We start from the raw sequence: 19,642 nt of genomic DNA, 5'->3' as shown, positions 1-19,642 counted from the left end.
ATCCATGAAAAGTCAAGCAATAGATCATCCCACACCAACATACACCAAAGAGGGACAACACAACACAACCACAAAAAATAACAGGAATTAACAATCACTGGTCATTAATATCTATCAATATCCATGGTCTCACCTCACCTATAAAAAGACACAGGCTAACAAAATAAACAAACAGGAACCATCCATCTGCTGCATACAAGAAACACACCTTAACTTCAAAGACAGACACTACCTCTGAGTAAATGGCTGGGAAAAAGCTTTCCAAACAAATGGACCTAAGAAACAAGCTGGTGTAGCTATCCTAATATCTAATAAAATAGATTTCAAACTAAAATCAATCAAAAGAGATCAAGATGGACATTACATATTTATCACAGGAAAAATCCACCAAGATGAAGTTTTGATTCCAAACAGTTATGCTCCAAATACAAAGCACACACATTCATAAAAAAACACTACTAAAGTTTGAAATGCACATCAAATCCCACACATTAGTGTGTGGCCTGGGCAGGCATCTCCATGATGTGTAAGGTGACCTGCTGATGTCCCTCGCAACCCAAGTCAGAAGCTCATTTTTTAATAAAAGGGGGACCTGCAGGGACCTGGCCCCCATTTTGGGTAACTGTTGCCTTGCTTGCAGACCTTGACCTTGATATCCTCCCAATGATAATTCCCTGCCAGATTCCACCATCCTGACTGCTTAAGGGAAGTTCCTTGTGTGTGTATCCTAAATAAAGGGCGTTAACAGCTTAGGTCCAAGATTGTAAAACATCAGTAGCAAACTTCTACACTCTGGGGTCCTCCCATTGTGCTGTAAGCCTGTATTTAACCTCCTACCCCCTTCAAGAAATGACATTCAACATTTAAAATTTATATATATATAAAATTGAATGAATACTGCAAATGTAATCTATGAATACCACAAATGTGATTAATATCATGAGTGTAAGTAATGAATATTATGAGTGATGAGTGTAACTTAAAAAAATAAATAAATAAATTTACAAAACAATACTATTACCGTTGAATGAGCGCTTGGAACCAGGAGCTAACTGACTGGAATTAGCCATAGAGAAGCCAGGAATACAGATAGGGAAGTTGGACAGGAAGGAGGAGGGAGCTCTTGTTAATCAAGATCTCTCTTTGACCTGGGACATGTGGATAGAAGGTGTGCTGGCTGGGTCTCCGGTAAGAAAGGCAAGGTCAGCTGGTCACTCCTCGTGTGCTTCTTTGGGGTAATAGTGTGTTCCCCAAAATATTGTGCACCCTAATAAACTTATCTGGGGTCAGAGACAGAACAGCCACTAGTTACAAAGGCTGGAAAATGGTGGCACACACACCTTTAATCCTAGCACTCCAGAGGTAGAATTTCCTCTGGATCTCTGTGAGTTCAAGGCCACATTGGAAAGAGCCAGGTATGATGACACATACCTTTAATCCCAAGAAATTAGCCTTTAATCCCAGGGAGTGTTGGCAGAAAGGAAAGATATATAAGGCATGAGGACCAGAAACTAGAAGCATTTGGCTGGTGAAGCTTTCAGGCTTTGGAGCAGCACATTTCAGCTGAGATTCATTCTGGATGAGGACTCAAAGGCTTCCATTCTGAGGAAACAGGACCAGCTGAGGAACTGGCAAGGTGAGATAGCTGTGGCTTGTTCTGAATCTGATCTACCAGCATTCACCCCAATGACTGGCCTCAGGTTTGATTTTATTAATAAGACACTTTAAGATTCATGCTACACTTCTTTGATCTATAAGGTTTTGACCCAATATCTGATTCTCTAGTTTTCATTGGTAATGGACCCATTTAGCAAAACACAACATTCTCTTTTCATTTCAAGTTCTTTGTGCTTAGGGTAGTACAGTTTTTATAATCCTTTATTCATTCAACAAAATATCATAAGTACTCACTATGTGTTTTACTATCTTTAAAATGTTGAGGTTATTTAAATCATCTCAATTTTCCAGGAAGTATATACTTTTCCCTATTTGCCTGCTCTTTACTCGTATGTTTAAACATTTTGTTTTCATTAAGCTATATTTAACTACATTTTATGTTTCCTATCTAATAATTCTAATATATAATGATCCACTAGCCTCAATTATCTGTTGTCTTTTTCAGCCTTGTTACTTAATTAGGTAAGAATTTTCTTATATATACCATGATCATTTCTCAGAAAAATTTCAATGGAATGTTTGAGGACTGAGAGAAAGGACATTCCTCTAAAAGATTTTAGTTTTCTTCTGTGAGTCTGGAATCTATATGAATTGAATTCTTGGTTTGAGGTTTTGTGGCACAATTAAGTTAGTGTGAATTAGACTTGCTCTCACGTACCTCTTTGTGGTAATGAATTCTGAGGATTTATCTTTGTACTCACCAACAAGGTTGATACTAGCAAGTTTACGTGTAGTTCTCCAGGCTTCTCTCTTGGGGTTGGATTGTCCATGAGGGTTTAATTCTTAGTTTGCCTTATGCTGGGGTAAATTTTCCTGTCCTAGTCTTATGTGAGATCTTCTCTTGGGCTTTTAAGACCTTGAATTTCCTCATGATTCTGAGAGTTACCTCAATCTCACCCAATTCTCTTGGAAGCAAGTCAATTGAAGTTCTGAGATTTTACCATCATTCATTGCTTAGCCTAAATATTCTTTTAATTGTTTTGTCAGTATGCAGGTATCTGTGGAGACTTAAGGTTTTTTTTTAGTATTTTTATGTTTTGCATTTGAAGGTTTATCCAGGTCATCTAATTCTCTATCAAGACCATTCTTCTTTTTTAATCCATAAGGGAACTGTTGGTTTTAGACTGCATCACCATAAGATTCATCTTGATAGAAGTCTTACTCTGAAATATCCACCCTTAATTATTTTCATCAAGAAAGATCTCATTAAAGAGAGATTAATTGATTTAACTCATCCTGTTTTCTGACAATAATTCAATAGACACAAATACATTAATAAGTATTGATTTATTGGCTAAATATCAAATCACCTGATTTGATTTCAGCAAACAGGAGTATCATAAACTCATACTATCAAACGTTTTTATAGACTTAAATGAAGACAAACATCAGATTTCAGAAGCTTTCTGGTTGTAGCAATGCCTGGGTTACTACCCATTCACCATGACCGAGCGGAGAGGCTGAGGATTAAAAAGAGAGACTAGACAGCGGGTCTTTCCTCTCAGTAGAATGCCCCCTATTGATGGAGGGAGGAGACCTTAAATACAGACTTACAATACAGTGGAAGAACATGGGAGGGCAAAAGTTTGCTATGGATGTTTTACACTCTAGCACTACATCAACATGCAGGATACACAAACAAGGAACCTGCAGTAAGATGTTTAGGAGGAATGAAACCGGCAAGGAATTAGCATAAGTAGGACATCTGATCAAGGTCAGCAGGCAAGGCAACAGCTCCCCAAAACCGGGGGCCAGGATCCAACAGGTCCCCCATTTTTACTAAAAAATGAGCTCCTGCCTTAGGCTGCATGGGACGTCAGCATATCAACTTACCCATCATAGGGAGTACCTGCCCAGGCCCCACAGGTCCCCTGACTTAGGGTGGTGCATGCCGACAGGCATTACCTATCATTTAATACTCATTTGTCATACAGGCTCAGCTATGTGTGAGCTGTAGGGTTAACTGCTGCCATAGATGAAAAAGTGGCGCTGGTCTTGCAATCTCCTAACCCGCCCATAGCCAGTACATTAGGGCAACTGAGCCATTCCCTTCCTTAACGAGCCTTACTGCAAATTGGAGCCCTTGTAAATGGTATCCCAAAAGGAAGTGGACTCAAGTTTTATTAATTTTATAACTTTTAAAGCCAATCAAAATGCATATTACTGCTGAATTAAATTTATCATATCCAGTAGATTGAAGGAGTAATTAACTGTAGTAGCTACTTTTGCTGCCAGGGTCTCCAATTTACTAGCTGTAGAAACCAAGAGTGAAATAGCAATCCCAGAAACAGTAGCAGCAGTGGCTGCTATTGCTGTAGTAGCAACAACAGCTGCAGTGAAGTCAAGTTGTATTTTGGAGCATGTGAGCACCATCTGTGTCTACAGCCATGGTCCACTGGCATGGACCCAACTCCAGGAACATGAACCACCAAGGCCCATTTTCCTTGATCCCAGTGTGACTTAAGCTGGTAGCTTTGCAAAGAACACCTAAGAACCACAAAGAATGACAGAGACAGCATACAAGGGGCAGAAGTAACGGTCTCGTTACGGTTACATTTCAAGCTCACAAATTTTAAGGTATCTTTCAAAGGGGGCTAGATGAATTCCAGGGGGCCATAAATGTTGTACAAAGCCATTTCTGAAAAGGTAGGTGCTACACCAGCATGAAGAGGATTGCAAACATGAAAAGGCTCTGCTGGCATGGTACTGTTAACAAATGGAGGTCAGTGACCATACTACCAAATGTCAGGGTTGCCCTTTAATCTCCAAGGTGCCTGAGTGACATGTTCTCAAACATTCTTGAAAAAGCAGTTACCATACATTCTTTTCTGAAGAGTCCAACCTCATGGCTACAGTTCCTAGGCTTACGTTAATGCTTGTCAAGGTTGGCCGTCTTGGGCTCTCAATCCCTACTGGCATCAGAAGTAATATTTTAAACTGCACCTTTTGTCTTGTTAGCTCAGTTTATTAATTAATTACTTTATTACTTTATTTATTTATTTATTTATGTATGTATGTATTTATGTATATGTGTGTGTGTGTGTCTGTGTTGTGTTGAATTTCCACAAATCTCAGCTGCAGATGCCTCCTGCTGGTTCTGGCATCCACGGTTTTTAGCTTCTTAACTGCTTCTGGAGCTTTTGAAAACAGCCATGAAATACAGTACCTCCTCAGTAAGGGGTGGGGGGTCTGGAAAGCACAGGTTTGTAATGGCATTTCTCCCCAGGGATTCAGAGAAACCAAGTGCAGGAGAGAAGGCTCCACACTTCACAAACTGCTGTGGTATTTGAACTGCCAAAGTCCTACTTCTGCTACTATGGAGCCTTTCACCCATGATCATTACTCTTTCCTACTAATTGATACATGCAAATATTCAACCAGTTTCATGTTTCTTGAAGTATGTTTGACGTACATTAGTATTGGCCACATGTTACTACAAGAGTATGGATCATGGCTTGATGTACTTGGGATGCCTTAGCTCAAGCAGTATTGCATAGGCTTGTTTCACTCATCCTGTTGGGGGTGGGGGCACTGAGGTCTAAAAAAAGCCTGTAGTGATGCAGTCCATTCATTCTGAACTGTAATTACCTCAGGTCTCGTTGAAACAAATAATCTAACAACACTGGAGAAAGTGTCTTATTGATTTTTCTTTAATTGTCTTTTATTAGTTTTTTTGAGAGTTCCTTACTATTGTTTGATCATATTTATCCCTGCCAACTATTTCTCAACTCATTCCCCCACTTTCCTACCCACTTAATTTTGTGTCTTTTTTTTTTTTTTTTTTTTTTTTTGGTTTTTCGAGACAGGGTTTCTCTGTGTAGCTTTGCGCCTTTCCTGGGACTCACTTGGTAGTCCAGGCTGGCCTCGAACTCACAGAGATCCACCTGGCTCTGCCTCCCGAGTGCTGGGGTGTCTTCTTAAAACAACAACAACAACAACAAAACAGTTCCTTAAGACCAAAGTGTAGTGCCCAGATATCCTTGGGTGTGTGTGTTCTTCAGCTGCAGCAATGTCAACTTCCCAGACCTACACTCTTAAAAGGAAATTGCCCTTCCTTTCCGAGCAGATAACACTTGTCAATAGCTCCTAGGCATAGACCGGGACTGTGTGCCCAGCTCCCACTTCCATGCTGGGATTTGGTCTGCCTTGGGCTTGCACAGGTTTGTTTTCTTTTTCATGGTGTTGCAGTTTGTGTGAGTTCATATGTGCATCTGCCCTACTGTGTCCAGAAGTTCCTTGTATTCCTCCACCACCTCAGATTATTATATTCTTTCTTTGTCCTCTTCCTCAATGATCTCTGAAGCCTGTGAAGGGAGGTTGAGGTACATAGATTCCCTTTAAGGCTGAGCATTCTTCTGTCTCTTATTCTCTGCACCTTGGCCAGTTGTGGGCCACTATGTTAACCACCGTTTACTCCATTTCAGAGCTCCTGAGATGAGGAATTAGAGATACATTGATCTACGGCTGTAATGATAACTCAGTTTAATACTATGTGCATTTACAGTATAACATAACAGTAATAAGTTCTCCCCTAGGGCCTATGACTGCTAGCTGTATGTTCTTGGTCTGATAACGGTGCTAGTATGGGTTTCCTCTTGTGGAGAGGAACTTAAATCCAATCAAAAAGTCGTTGGTTACACCAATACTATTTGAGCTGCTAATACACCAATGGCCATGTGTTATGCTGATCATTGTTGTAGCTCAAAGGTTTCATAGATAGGTGTGACTGACGATGACTTTTCTCCTTTGGTAGCCTGCATAGCATCTTACAGCATATGAAAAGATGCTAGTAGGGATTATACATTTAGATCTTTACTAACTTGATTCTGCCATGTTCTATGACTCAAGTATGGGTAACTTCAACAGTAGGGTTAATGAAAATGAAAGGCCAAATGTTATGACATTATGATTTTTTCTGTTACAAATTAATTTTATTAAATTTTACATTCGTTCAATATATTAAATAAATATATTATAAGCTTGTAGTTTAAGGTACTTTAATTTTTCACTAGTGAAATTTATTAGAATATTGTGGTTTTTTGCTATTATATAAATTAATTTTGATTCATTTTATATTTGTACACTGTTAAATAAATATTTTATGTGCTTCTATTTTTTGCCTTATATGTTTTAAGTGTTTATTTACATTTTATTTAATTTTTAAATTTTTAGAAATGAAAATACAATCACATCCTTTCCTTTTCTATTTCTTTCCCTTCCATATCCACTCCTCCTGGATGCCTCTCAAATTTATGTTCTCTTTTCCTTGATCATCACATGCACACATACACACACACACACACATACACACACACACACATGCACAAATATATAAATACAATGTTCCCAGTCTATTTCTTGTTGCTTGTATATGTATTTGATTTCAGAGCTGACCACTTGATATTGGTAACCTGTTAAATGGTGATCCCTGGGGCTGGAGAGATGGCTCAGAAGTTAAGAGCACCGACTGCTCTTCCAGAGGTCCTCAGTTCAATTCACAGCAACCACATGATGGCTCACAACCATCTATAATGAGATCTGGCGCCCTCCTCTGTATACATAATAAATAAATAAATCTTAAAAAAAAAAGGGTGATCCCTGAGGAAGACTAATTCTTTAGCAGTCTGTAATTCATTGTTTAGGGGTGGAACCCTATGAGATTTCCCCCTTCAAGTTAGCATATTGATTGGTATTGTCCTTATTCAGGTGAGTGAAACTTCCCTTTCATTTCTGGTTCCTGCAATCTTTCCTCTTCGTCCCTGAGCCTTAGGCACAGGAGTTTTTTGTGTGTGTATCTTGGGGCTAGGAACCCCACAATCACTTGTTCTCTAATTTTGAGGGTTGTGGTTTTCTGCAATGGTCTCTCTCTATTAGAAAGAGAAGCTTTTTTTGGTGAGGGGTGAGAGCTACACTTTTTTTGTAGGAAGTGGAATTCACTTAGGAACTGTAATGATTTAGTCAAGTGGTGGTACTGCATTCTCCTGTATGACACATGAACTCACCAGCCCCAGCTAATTTCCTAGCTTTCAAGTACCTGGCATGATTTCCGTGCTGTTGAGTAGGCCTAAGTCTAATTAGAGAGCTGTTGTTGCAGTTTCAGCAGGAACGGTGGAACGTACATGTTGGAGAGTTCTGATGACGAATTTTTAGACAATAACAGATTCTTGAGCTGAGCCCTTAGTATGGTTGGAAATTGAAAGTGAACAGGAAGGGAAGTAGGCATTTCTGTTCGCAGAAGTCCAGTGGCTTCCAAAACAGATGAAATGTGGTCTGAGGGATGGTGTGACTACAAGCGACTTCCCGGAAAACAAGCGCAGGGATGGTATGACTACAAGCGACTTCCAGGAAAACAAGTGCCTTCTTGGAACCATCCCAGTGATGGCAACCCTCGATTAATTAATGTTGTGCCAAAGAGACCGCCTCTGGGAGACAAGAGATCTTCTCTGCTAGCCAAACCCAAGGAAGGAGGCTACAGTAGATACTACTGTCATGTTGATTACCAAGAATGGGGCAAGGGCCGCTGTTTTACTCAGGATCCAAGAAGAGCCCCACCCTACAAAAGAGGCCATTATGGCTACCGATGGTCAAGAGATGAGTATTCCACAAGCCAACAGCCTCAATACAGGGCCATGAGAAACAGCTTTAGAAGAAAACGTTTCTATTCTTCCCATTATTCAAGACAACGGTCTCCCCATAAACGGGGCGCTCCTTTTTTGAGAGAATCACATGTGGGCGGGAAGGACTCCCTACACAGCAGATTTGGATCCAGTCTCAGCAGTAGAAGCAGGAGGCGCTCCTTCCATCAGTCTCGACGTAGATGTAAAGAGAGAGCCATCCAGTTTTTGAAAACATCAAGAGATACTGTGCCCTCAAGTTCTTCATCCAAGGTGTTAAAAAGCCCCAGCCGGCTGACTGAGAAGGAACAGGCTGATGCTGCAAGCAAGAGGGCTAATGAAAATCCCAAGCAGTCAGAAGAAAATAACTTGGCTGAAATTTCCGAGTTTGAGATGGGATCCAAGGAACCATTACGTATCAACCAGACAGCAGAACCCGAGTCAAACACAACAGCTGGCCCAGAATTGTGTGAAGACAGCCAGCTTAGCATTCGCTCAAAAGCGATCGCATCAAAAATTACAGAGATTGAGAAGGTTTACCGACAAGTCTGTGACACTTTCGGGATGGTGGTGGAAAGGCTGGTTGAAAAGGATCGTTCGTTAGAAAAATCTATACAGTTTGCAATGAAGCAGAGTTTGCATGAAATAGGTGAGCAACATGTTGAAGAACTCAAGCATTTCATTATGAAGTATGATAATTCTATTCCAGATTTTGGAGACCCTTTTTAGAAGAATTAGGGCTCGGTTCAAAAAATTATGTAAAAGCTTCTAGATTTCTTACCTTTGGATTGTTTGCTCACCCTTGATGCATGGGGGTGAAGCTTGGTCCTGCCTCAACTGAATGGAAGTACTAACCCTTTTGGAGGAAGGGATGGGGGGAGGGTTTGCTGTTCCCCAATGGAAGTACTAACCCTTTTGGAGGAGGGGATGGGGGGAGTCTTGGGGGGAAGGAGCGAGGAGATGGAGGAGGGATGTGAGGGTGATCTGTGGTTGGTATGTCAAATGAATTAAAAAATTAAAAAATAAAGCCAGTTCATGTACACGGCATAAGTTCTGGTCCCATTGCCAGGGGAGTGGTTAAGGGGAGCTTGGGGGGAAGCAGGAGAAGGGGAGGGAGGGAGAACAGTTATTGGTATGTAAAATGAAAAAACATAAATAAAAATTTAAATAATAAAAGAAACGTGGCAGAAGACAGCAAGGCCAGCTGAGCTCCCCTCCCCTTGTAAGTGAGTCAGTGAACAAGTGAAGAGACAATTAGGACATTCCACTCACTTCTTGATCCTTCCCAGCATAGCACTGAGCCACAATTCACAATTTGTAACAATAGGTACATTAAACATCACGGCTTTAATTACTGCCCAATTTCATTATCTCCTTTTTTGAGTCAGGGTTTTACCATCTAGACCTAGCTAGACTGAAAACCATGTGTAGTCTGGCCTCAAACTCACAGAGATCCCCCTGCCTCTGCTTCCTTTGTTCTGAGATTAAATCTATATGCCAGCATCTTCAGTATTTTGTTGGTTATAGCCAAGATGTAAGTGATGCTGTTGCATAAACTTTTTCCTTTGGTCCTCCAGCTTACAATTAAAAAATGACATGGAGACATATTATTAATTATAGGCTCAGCCTATCATTTATGCTTGTCCCACTAGCTCTTATAACTTAAATTAACCCATTTATATCAATCAATGTTGTGCCTCATGGCTTTTTACCTCTCTTCCATCTTGCACCTCCTGTTTCCTCTCCACGTCCCCTGGTGTCTGTCACACACCTAGATTCATCTCTCTTGCTCTCTTTCTTTCTGGAAGTCCTGTCTAACCTCTTTCTGCCTAGCTATTGGCCATTTGGATCTTTATTAAAGCAATCAGAAGGTGCCTTGGCAAAGACACATCTTTACAGTGTACAAAATAATTATTCCACAATACATGCTTAGCAGTATATTGCTAAGTTCTTCATTGTGGTACTTTGGTGTCACAGCTGGGTAGGTGTATTTGTTATTTGCTTCCCTTGGCTGCTTGCACAGCACCCAGGACTATGAAAACTAGTCCTCAGGGTGCAGACTTTCAGATCAGATCCAGCTTGGATCCTTTCAGTCCTGTGTCTGAAGTACATGGTATTTTCAGCAAGCGAGACTTATCTGCAACTTCTGTGAGACAGCCAAAGGCAATGTCCATATCCCATATTGTAGCAGGAATCTTAAAAGTTCTTATTAATAAAAACAAACCCGGGACTAGGTATTAGGGTAAATGATGAAAGATCAGAGAAACAGAAGCCACAGTCACCTCAGCTTGCCAATTCTCAGCTGATCCTGTTTCCTCAAACTGGAAGTCCCTGAGTCCACATCCGAATGGATCTCAGCTGAACTGCACAGCTCAAAATCCTAAAACCTTAACCAGGTTTGGTTCCTGGTTTTTAAGCCTTATATACTTAGCTGCTTTCTGCCATTACTTCCTGGGATTAAGTTGTGAGTCACCATGCCTGGCTGTTTCCAGTGTGGCCTTGAACTCACAGAGATCAAGATGGATTTCTACCTCTGGAATGCTAGGAATAAAGGCGTGTGTGCCACTGTTTTCTGGCCTCTATATCTAGTAGCTTTTCTGCTTTCTGACTCCAGATAAGTTTATTAGGGTACACAATATTTTAGGTAACACAATACCACCACATTTTCCCCCTTTTTAGTATAATATTAAAAAAGCTTATAACTAATGCAAGAAAAACTATATCCAATAAGTATATACAATATATACAGTCAAGAATTACATTAACGATGTCTAGTCCATTAACATTTGACAGATTCAAATGAAAAACTCCATTAATATATAACAATGTCCAGTCCATTAACATTTGACATATTCAGACAAAAAAAATTCATTACTTATCCTATTTAAAACAAGTAGTTCCTTTTTAAAAGTAGATTCAATAACTGACCTTTATATCTTATCATCTCCATATTCTTTTTTCTTTTCATATTAGATTCAATAATCTACCTTTTGTCATTTTTATATCTTCCCCTTTTCTTTTTAGAGTAGATTCAATGATCTACCCATTTATCCTATTGTTTATTTTTTTCTTCAGAGTAGATTAAATGATCTACCGCATATCTATATTCTCTTTTTTTCTTTTTTTTCAACAAAAACTCTGAATCTAATCTCCTTGTTCAGCTTTTTTCCTGAACATTAACAATTAACAACTTGTAACCAACCATCATAAGCAATGACAATATCCATAAACCATTAAACAACCAAAAACCTCCCATCCCAACTCTTGGGAATGTGGGCATCATTTTCTTAAAATTACTTCCTGCTCTGGGGGCGTGAAGACATCTTTAGGGAATCCTGAAAAGAAATTTTGTGGTTAATTGTCAAGTCCTGTATCATTTGTCCAGTTACTGCATAATGAGAAAGTGCAGGGCTTGTTTCAAGTCCTTGTTCAAGTAGTCTGTCAGGCTGGATCATCTCAGCTAGCCATCTCAAAATTGTCCTGAGCAGTTTGTAGTCCAAAGTCGATCTTTCTGTGGTGTTAATCAGCTTAATGGCTTTACCATAGTCCATATGGAATCATTGTTGTGGGGTACCATCATTGTTTTGAAGATTTCAAAGTTGCTTTTAGGTATGGTCATGGTTCTCTGCAGAATTTTTGTGTGTGTGTGCCTTCTCTGTGGTTTGGAGTAATCACAGTCTGATAAATGTCTGTTTCTCAGAACCATGAATGTTCTACCTAGAAGATAATATCTTCACAGCCATTTCTCCCCACCATTTGACTTGCCAAATTTTTCCAAACTGAGTTTTGCTGATACTTTCTTGTAACACAATGGTCCTGGCAATTCTTCTCTGAACAAGCAGCAGTAAACCATTCATCCCAGGTAGCAGCATTCACCACAGTCACCAACACGATGAGAAGCAGCCAGCAACTCGAAGAAGCAGATGCTGCCTCCATGGTCCCTCTGCCACCTTTGTGGCTGGGCCCCGGCCAAAGCTTCTCCTTAGGAAGCCTCCTAGACCAGCCTCAAACTCCAGATCCTCCTGCCTCTGCCTCAGTTTCCAAATCCTATGGGAATGTACCACCACTACCAGGTTTCATATTCACATCTGAAGCTTTGGAGGTAGGAATCACAGAAGAATGAGAACAAATGTGCCATTTGACTTTCTGTGTCTGGGTTAATTCACTTAATATAATATTTTCTAGTTCTATCTCTTTGCCTCTAGATTTCATTTTCTTTACAGATGAATAGTATTCCACAGAGTATATGTACTGCATTCTCATTACCCATTCATTAGTTGAAAACTACTTAGGTTATTTCCTTTTCCTAGTCTATGTGAACAGAGTGGCAATGAACAAGACTAAACAAGTATCTGGAGTAGGATGTCAAGAACTGTGGAAACATGCCAAAGAACTGCATGGCTTGCTGATAAGGTATGTGTTTTCCTGCATGTGTGTTCACACTACATGCATGTCATGCCCACGGAGATCAAAAGAGGTGTCAGATCTTCTGGAACTGGCGTTAAGGAATGGTGTTGTGAGCCTCTAGGTAGGTTATGGGAATTGAGCACTGCAGGGAGTATAGAAGCATCATGTAGCCTCTGTCTACATAACCAAGCTCCTGGTTGTGTCTACCAAAAATATCTCAATCATGGCCTATTGTCCCCTGGGATAAAAAATGAACCTCAGCTGACAAGCACAGGGTTAGGTGTGGATGTATCCAACAGTCTTATTAAATAAGAAACACAGAAACAATGTAAAAGAGAAAGCCGAGAGGTCAGAGCTCAGAGCTAAAATCTCACCCTTCCTCCTGTGGTGTCCCAGCTTCCCGAAAAAGAGAGCTATATCCTGTCTGTTCGTCTTTTTAAGTATTTTGTTCTGCCTTCTTATTGGTTGTAAACCCAAACATATGACTGCCTCGTCACTGTCTGTATGTACCGCTCCCCAGGTCTTAAAGGCATATGTCTCCAATGCTGGCTGTATCCCTGAACACACAGAGATCTATGGGATTAAAGGCATGTGCCACCACCGCCACACTCTTGCTATGGCTCTAATAGCTCTGACCCCCAGGCAACTTTATTTATTAACATATAATCAAAATCACATTTCAGTACAATTAGATTACCACCACATTTCCCCTCTTCTATTTTAATAAAAAGAAAAAAGTAAAAGGTTATAACTAACAAAAGAAAAGCTATATACAAAATTACAATAACTATATACAATATATACAAGTAATAAATACCTAAATAGGTATTTGACAAATCAGAGAAAATAATCCCATCATCTATCCTATTTTGGTAAATCCAAGATTTATCTAATGCACTTTCTATCCTAATTAATTTTCAACTATAACTAACTAATCTTCAACCATAACTAACTAATCTTCAACTCCCTCAGAGACCCAAGAAGGGAATAATATTAGCTAACAAAAATAAAAACAGGAAGTGCATGCAAGCAACTTCCAAAAAAATTTGTGAGTTGACAGAAACAGCCAGCTGCCTGGGCAGTCACCTGAGGTTTCTCCGCAGTGTTGGGGCATCATCTTCAGCCTATAGGCTTAGTATATCTGACAGACTCATTTGTGAAGTAGGATGTACACAAGATCAACAGTTCAACCTCACATTGGGTGAGAGCAGTCCACTTACCAGAAACACCTGAATTCCACTAGTGTTCTTTCATGATTCAGGATTTTAAATTCTCCCTTCATGGGAGTAGGAAGTTTAAACTTGAGTTTGTGTGTGCGGGGCGCGCCCAGTGGCTGTGGCGGACAAAGGCGTGCACGAGATAGCCCGAAGCAGCGGGCGGACACGTACACGCCGGTGGGAAGCAGAGCCGTGATAGAGTGTGAGTGTGGCCCAGGCAGGCGCTGGCAATGGAGCCTGAGCACTGGACAGAGCCAGTGAGCTGAGGCCGGGAAGGGACTAGCACTAAAAGTTTAAACTGGGCCTAACTTCTGGTGAAAAATGGTTTCGGTCAGGACATTGAATGCTAAGTCAATGTTGTTTGAATAAAGGATGTTCTGTTCTTTTGATTGTCTTGATACATGTTTGGATGAATGTTTGATCCTCATGGTAGATAAACTAAAGGAACAAAATTCATAATTTTGAACTATATATTAGGTGTGCTCTTGTCTGTTGATCATTACTGAAAATTTGGCTCTGCAATTTAAGTTGCTTTCTAGAAATTCTTGGTTTAATTCTATAAAAATATAATACCTAAAATAGATTGGGTTATTAGCTTATTAAATAACGTTGCTAAGATAAACCCATAAATGATAATCTCTTCCTGATAAAGAGGTTACAAAATTATTTTTCCAGTAAATAAAATACAGGTAAATTGTTTGGTCCACATTGTTAATAATTGGCTATTTGTGTTAATGTGTTATTTGGGATATATAAAAAAGAATCCTCTTTAAAATTTTATAAAATACTACTGAAGAGTCAGGGCTACTGCCCGGACAGAGGCTTAGGAAAAATGTTTCAAGGAGGCCCACAACCTGTGGCAGACAAAAAACTGTGTCACTAGAGGTCCTGGGGATACTAAAGGATTAGGGTCTTTTCCATAGAGGTCACTGCACAACAGCCTTCGATTATACAACAGATAAAAGTCACTTGGAAAAGTGATGACCCTGTATGGGTGGAGCAGTGGTCCCTTACTAAGGAAAAATTGGAGGCTGCGTATGCATTGGTTAAGGAGCAGTTAGATGCTGGACATATCATTCCTTCCACTTCACCTTGGAACTCACCTATATTTGTTATTAAAAAGAAATCAGGAAAATGGAGGCTATTACAGGATCTTAGAGCTGTAAATAAAACCATGCTTCTCATGGGAGCAACACAGCCTGGCTTGCCTGCCCCTGTGGCAATTCCTAAGCATTGGCACTTAATTGTGGTTGACTTGAGGGATTGTTTCTTCACCATTCCTTTGCATCCCGAGGACAGTCCTCGCTTTGCTTTCAGTGTTCCTTCAGAAAATCTTAAGAAACCTTATCAGAGATATCAGTGGATGGTATTGCCTCAAGGAATGGCCAATAGCCCTACTATATGTCAAATTTATGTGTCTTTGGCCCTAGATTCAGTTCGAAAAGCTTTTCCAGGTGTTTATATAATTCACTATATGGATGATATATTAATGGCTGCTAAAGATAAAAAACTTGTTTTTGATGCCTTTTCTAATTTACAAGAGGTTCTTAGCCTGGCTAATTTACAGATAGCCCCAGAAAATGTACAGGTATCTTTTCCCTATCATTATTTAGGTCATGAATTGTTACGCACAGGCATATGCCCACAAAAGATTACTCTGCGTACGGATCAGCTACGCACACTTAATGATTTCCAAACCTTTCTGGGAGATATTCAATGGCTTCGGCCCACTTTAAAAATTCCAACAGGTCAGCTTCGCCCCTTGTATGATGTCTTAAAGGGCGACCCTGACCCTTCATCTCCCCGTAAATTGACAGCTGAAGGACGCGTAGCCCTACAACGTGTGCAAGAGGCCCTGGAACAGGCTAACGTGCAGTATATAGATCTTAATTCTCCCTTATTGTATTTGATATTTTGTTTTACTCATTCACCTACTGGAGTGTTTTGGCAAACAGGTCCTATTTTATGGGTACATTCCCCAGCTTCTCCAGCAAAAATCATCACTCCTTATCCACAGGCTGTCGCTCAGATTATATTTAAGGGAATCAAGATCAGTGTTCAAACTTTTGGTAAGGAGCCAGATATTGTGGTGACCCCATACACCCTGTCTCAAGTAACATGGTTGCAAGCTAATGATAATGATTGGGCCATATTGACGTGCTCCATGCAGGGTCAGTTTGATACTCACTACCCCTCCAATGATGTGTGTCAATTTTTTAAATTGCATCCTGTTATATTTCCCAAGATAGTACAAATGACTCCTATTCCTCAGGCCCGTGTGGTATTTACTGATGGCACTTAACGTGGTTTTGCTGTGGTGGTTTCTGGTAACATAGTAAAGAAAATAAAAGTCCAGGGCACTTCTGCCCAGGTGACAGAGGTACAGGCGCTGTTGCTTGCTTTACAGATGTTTTCTGATGAGAGTGTAAATATTTATACCGATAGTCAATATGTGGCACATGCCATTATGCCTTTGGAAACAACAGCCTACATACCATCCATTTCTTCCATTCATGAATACTTATTGCAAGTGCAAGGACTTATATGGTCCCGCTCACATAACCTTTATGTGGGCCATATTAGAGCTCATACTCAATTGCCTGAACCTCTAAGTGAAGGTAATCAGAGGGCTGATGCCATTACTCGTATGGCTGTCACATTAGTCTGTTCTGCCTTTGATAAGGCTACTCAGTTGCATCAGTGTTATCATCTTAATGCTGGATCTCTCCATTATCATACAGGCATAACCCGGGAACAAGCCATCCAGATAGTTAAATCATGCCCTATTTGTGTGGAATTTTTACCTGTTCCTCATTTGGGAGTTAATCCTCGAGGACTTTTACCTAATCATGTGTGGCAGATGGACGTCACACATGTGCCTTCCTTTGGAAAATTACAATATGTCCATGTGTCTATTGATACATATTCTTCTCTAATTTTTGCTTCTGTCCATTCAGGGGAAAAGGTTAAGGATGTAAAGAATCATTGTCTTCATGCTTTTGCTTACATGGGAGTGCCAAAATGCATAAAGACTGATAATGGTCCCGCCTACAGTAGTACGGGATTTTCAAAATTCTGCCAAGATTTTTCTATTGTTAATAAGACTGGTATTCCTTATAATCCTCAAGGGCAGGCTATAGTAGAACGCTGCCATCGTACCTTAAAAACTTATATTGCTAAAGTAAAAAGGGGGGAGCTAGGGGCTCATTTCTCCTCTCCACATTCTATTCTTTCCCTTGTTTTATATATTTTAAATTTTTTATCGGTGGATTCTGCTGGAGTATCTGCTGCAGATAAGCACTGGAGTGCTCCTGTTGCAAATCATCCTCTGGTGCGATGGAAGGATCTTTCTACTGGCACTTGGAGGGGACCCGATCCGGTGTTGGTGTGGGCCCGGGGATCTGTTTGTGTCTTTCCGCAGGACAATGAAGTTCCTCTTTGGGCTCCTGAACACTGTGTGCGCCCTGTGGCTGCTGCTGAATCCCAACATGGCAGAGACCTATTGGGCCTTCATAAAAAACTCTTTATGATGCCAATGGGGATTGAGAGCCCAATACGGCCAGCCTTGACAAACATTATTGTAAGCCTAGGAACTGTAGCCATGTGGTTGGATTCTTCAGAAGGTAATGTATGGTAACTTTTTCTAAAACGTTGAGAATGTATCACACCTTGGAGATTAAGGATAACTCTGAAGGTCAATGAACTTCATTTGTTAACAGTAGCATGCCAGCTAAGCCTTTTTCGCATTTTGCAACCCCCCTCAAGCTGGTGTAGTACCTACTTTTCAGGAATGGCTCTGTGCAACATTTATTTGCCTCCTGAAATTCATCTAGCCTTTTTGTAGATACCTCAAAATTTGTGAGCCTGAATGTAGCCATTATTGAGGCCATTAGTTCTGCTCCTTGTTTGCTGTTTTTGTTTTCTGTTTTCTTTATGTTTCTCAGTTGTTCTCTTGCAGACCTGCCAGCCTAAGTAGTGCTGGGATCAAGAAAAATGGGCCTTGGTGGTTCGTGTTCCTGGAGCCGTGTCGTGTTCATGCCAGTGGACCGTGGCAGCTAGACACAGATGATGCTCACACGCTCCAGATGAGACTCTGACATCACTGCTGCTATTGTTTCTGGGATTGCTATTTCATAATTGGTTACTACAGCTAGCACAATGGAGACCCTGGCAGCAAAAGTAGCTACCACAGTTAGTTAATCTTTCTTCTTATTGGGCATGATAAATTTAATTCCACTTTTATACGTTATAATTGGCTTTGTAAGTTATAAATTATTAATACTCAAGTTCCATTTGCTTATGGGATACCACCTTACAGGACTCCAATTTGCGGTAAGGCTCGTTTAAATAGGGAATGGTTCAATTGCCTTTAGCCTCCTGGCTATGGGTGGGTTAGGACTTCTGTTGGTCTTTTCTGTGTCGCACAGATTGCAAGCCCAGTGCCACTTTGAGATCTTTGGCAGCAGTCACTCTACAGCTCACGTGGTTGAGTCTGTATGATAATGAGTATTCAGAGACGGGTAATGCTTGGGGGGCGGCCATCAACCTAAGACAGAGCACTTGTGTGGCCTGGGCAGGTGTCTCTATGACGGGTAAGGTGGTCTGCTGACGTCCCACGCAACCTAAGTCAGAAGCTCATTTAATAAAAAGGGGGGACCTGTGGGTGCCATGGGCCCTGGCCCCCGACTGTGAGTGGCTGCAGCCTTGCTTGTTGACGTTTACCAGATGTCCTCCCTATTCAGATTCCTGCTGGTCTCCTTCTCACCTAAGGATCACCGGAGAGCTTACCGGAGGTTCTTTGTTCCTACATCCTGCTTGTGGTGTAAACAACTTAGGTGCATCCTGTATTTGGTGTAAACAACTTAGATACAAGAATGTAGAACATTGGGTCTAGAATGTAGACCATTGGTAGCGAACTTCTGCCCTCCGGGGATCCTCCATTTGTGTTGTAAGCCTGTATTTAAGGTTTCTTCCCTCTTTCAATAAACGGCATTCGGCATTCAGCCATGGCGAATGACTCGCTGTCCCTTGTCTCTACTTTTAATCCGCAGCCCTTCGCTCGGACATGGTGAACGGGTATCAGTAATGCTGGCGTTACCGCTACAGAATAGAAAGTCTATGAAAAAAAAAAAACAGACAGGAAGTAGCTCTCTTGCTGAAGAGGACAACAGCAGCAGTGAAGGGCAAGGTTTTTAGCACTGAGCTCTTGAGCTTTCATTTCTGCATTGGCTCTTATTTAACAAGACCATTCACCTAACAGTGTTCTGCTAGGCCTTTGCCTCTATTTATACTTCTATAGTCCCTCCACCAGGCAAAAACACTGCAAAGGATACAACCATCATGGTATGTGCTTTTGCTTCTGTGGCACCATCAAAAAGCACACATCATGAGGTACATGACATCCCAGTTGTGGGGTATCCAGGGCAGTTTGAAATTTCCCCAGCTAGGTATAGGTGTTCCCAGGTGCAACACCCAGTCTAGCCACCTTGCAGATACAGGGAGCTGAATCACCCACAAACATGAATCCTGGGGAAATTCAGTATTCTGGGACCATAGCAATGTAGGATGATATATTCCACCACCTTGGAGTGTTTCTTACAGTTACAGTAGCACAAAGTTCAGAGGCTGTGCATTCCAAACACAAAAACAACAACAAAAACCCCAAACAAACAAAAAGCAAAATGATGAGGTTCACAACAACAACCCCACTCCTGGTACAGTTTTCTG

General features: G+C 40.8%; 1 pseudogene; it reads left to right on the top strand.

The window, feature by feature from the left end:
* The first annotated feature begins 8,006 nt into the window (after nt 1-8,006).
* On the top strand, nt 8,007-9,020 carry LOC143270874 (periphilin-1 pseudogene; annotated as a pseudogene).
* The last annotated feature ends 10,622 nt before the right edge of the window (nt 9,021-19,642 follow it).

Source organism: Peromyscus maniculatus, chromosome X (genome assembly GCF_049852395.1).
Source record: "Peromyscus maniculatus bairdii isolate BWxNUB_F1_BW_parent chromosome X, HU_Pman_BW_mat_3.1, whole genome shotgun sequence".
Taxonomy (NCBI): domain Eukaryota; kingdom Metazoa; phylum Chordata; class Mammalia; order Rodentia; family Cricetidae; genus Peromyscus; species Peromyscus maniculatus.
The sequence above is the reverse complement of the archived record's forward strand: the minus strand, read 5'-3'. Positions and strand labels throughout refer to the sequence as shown.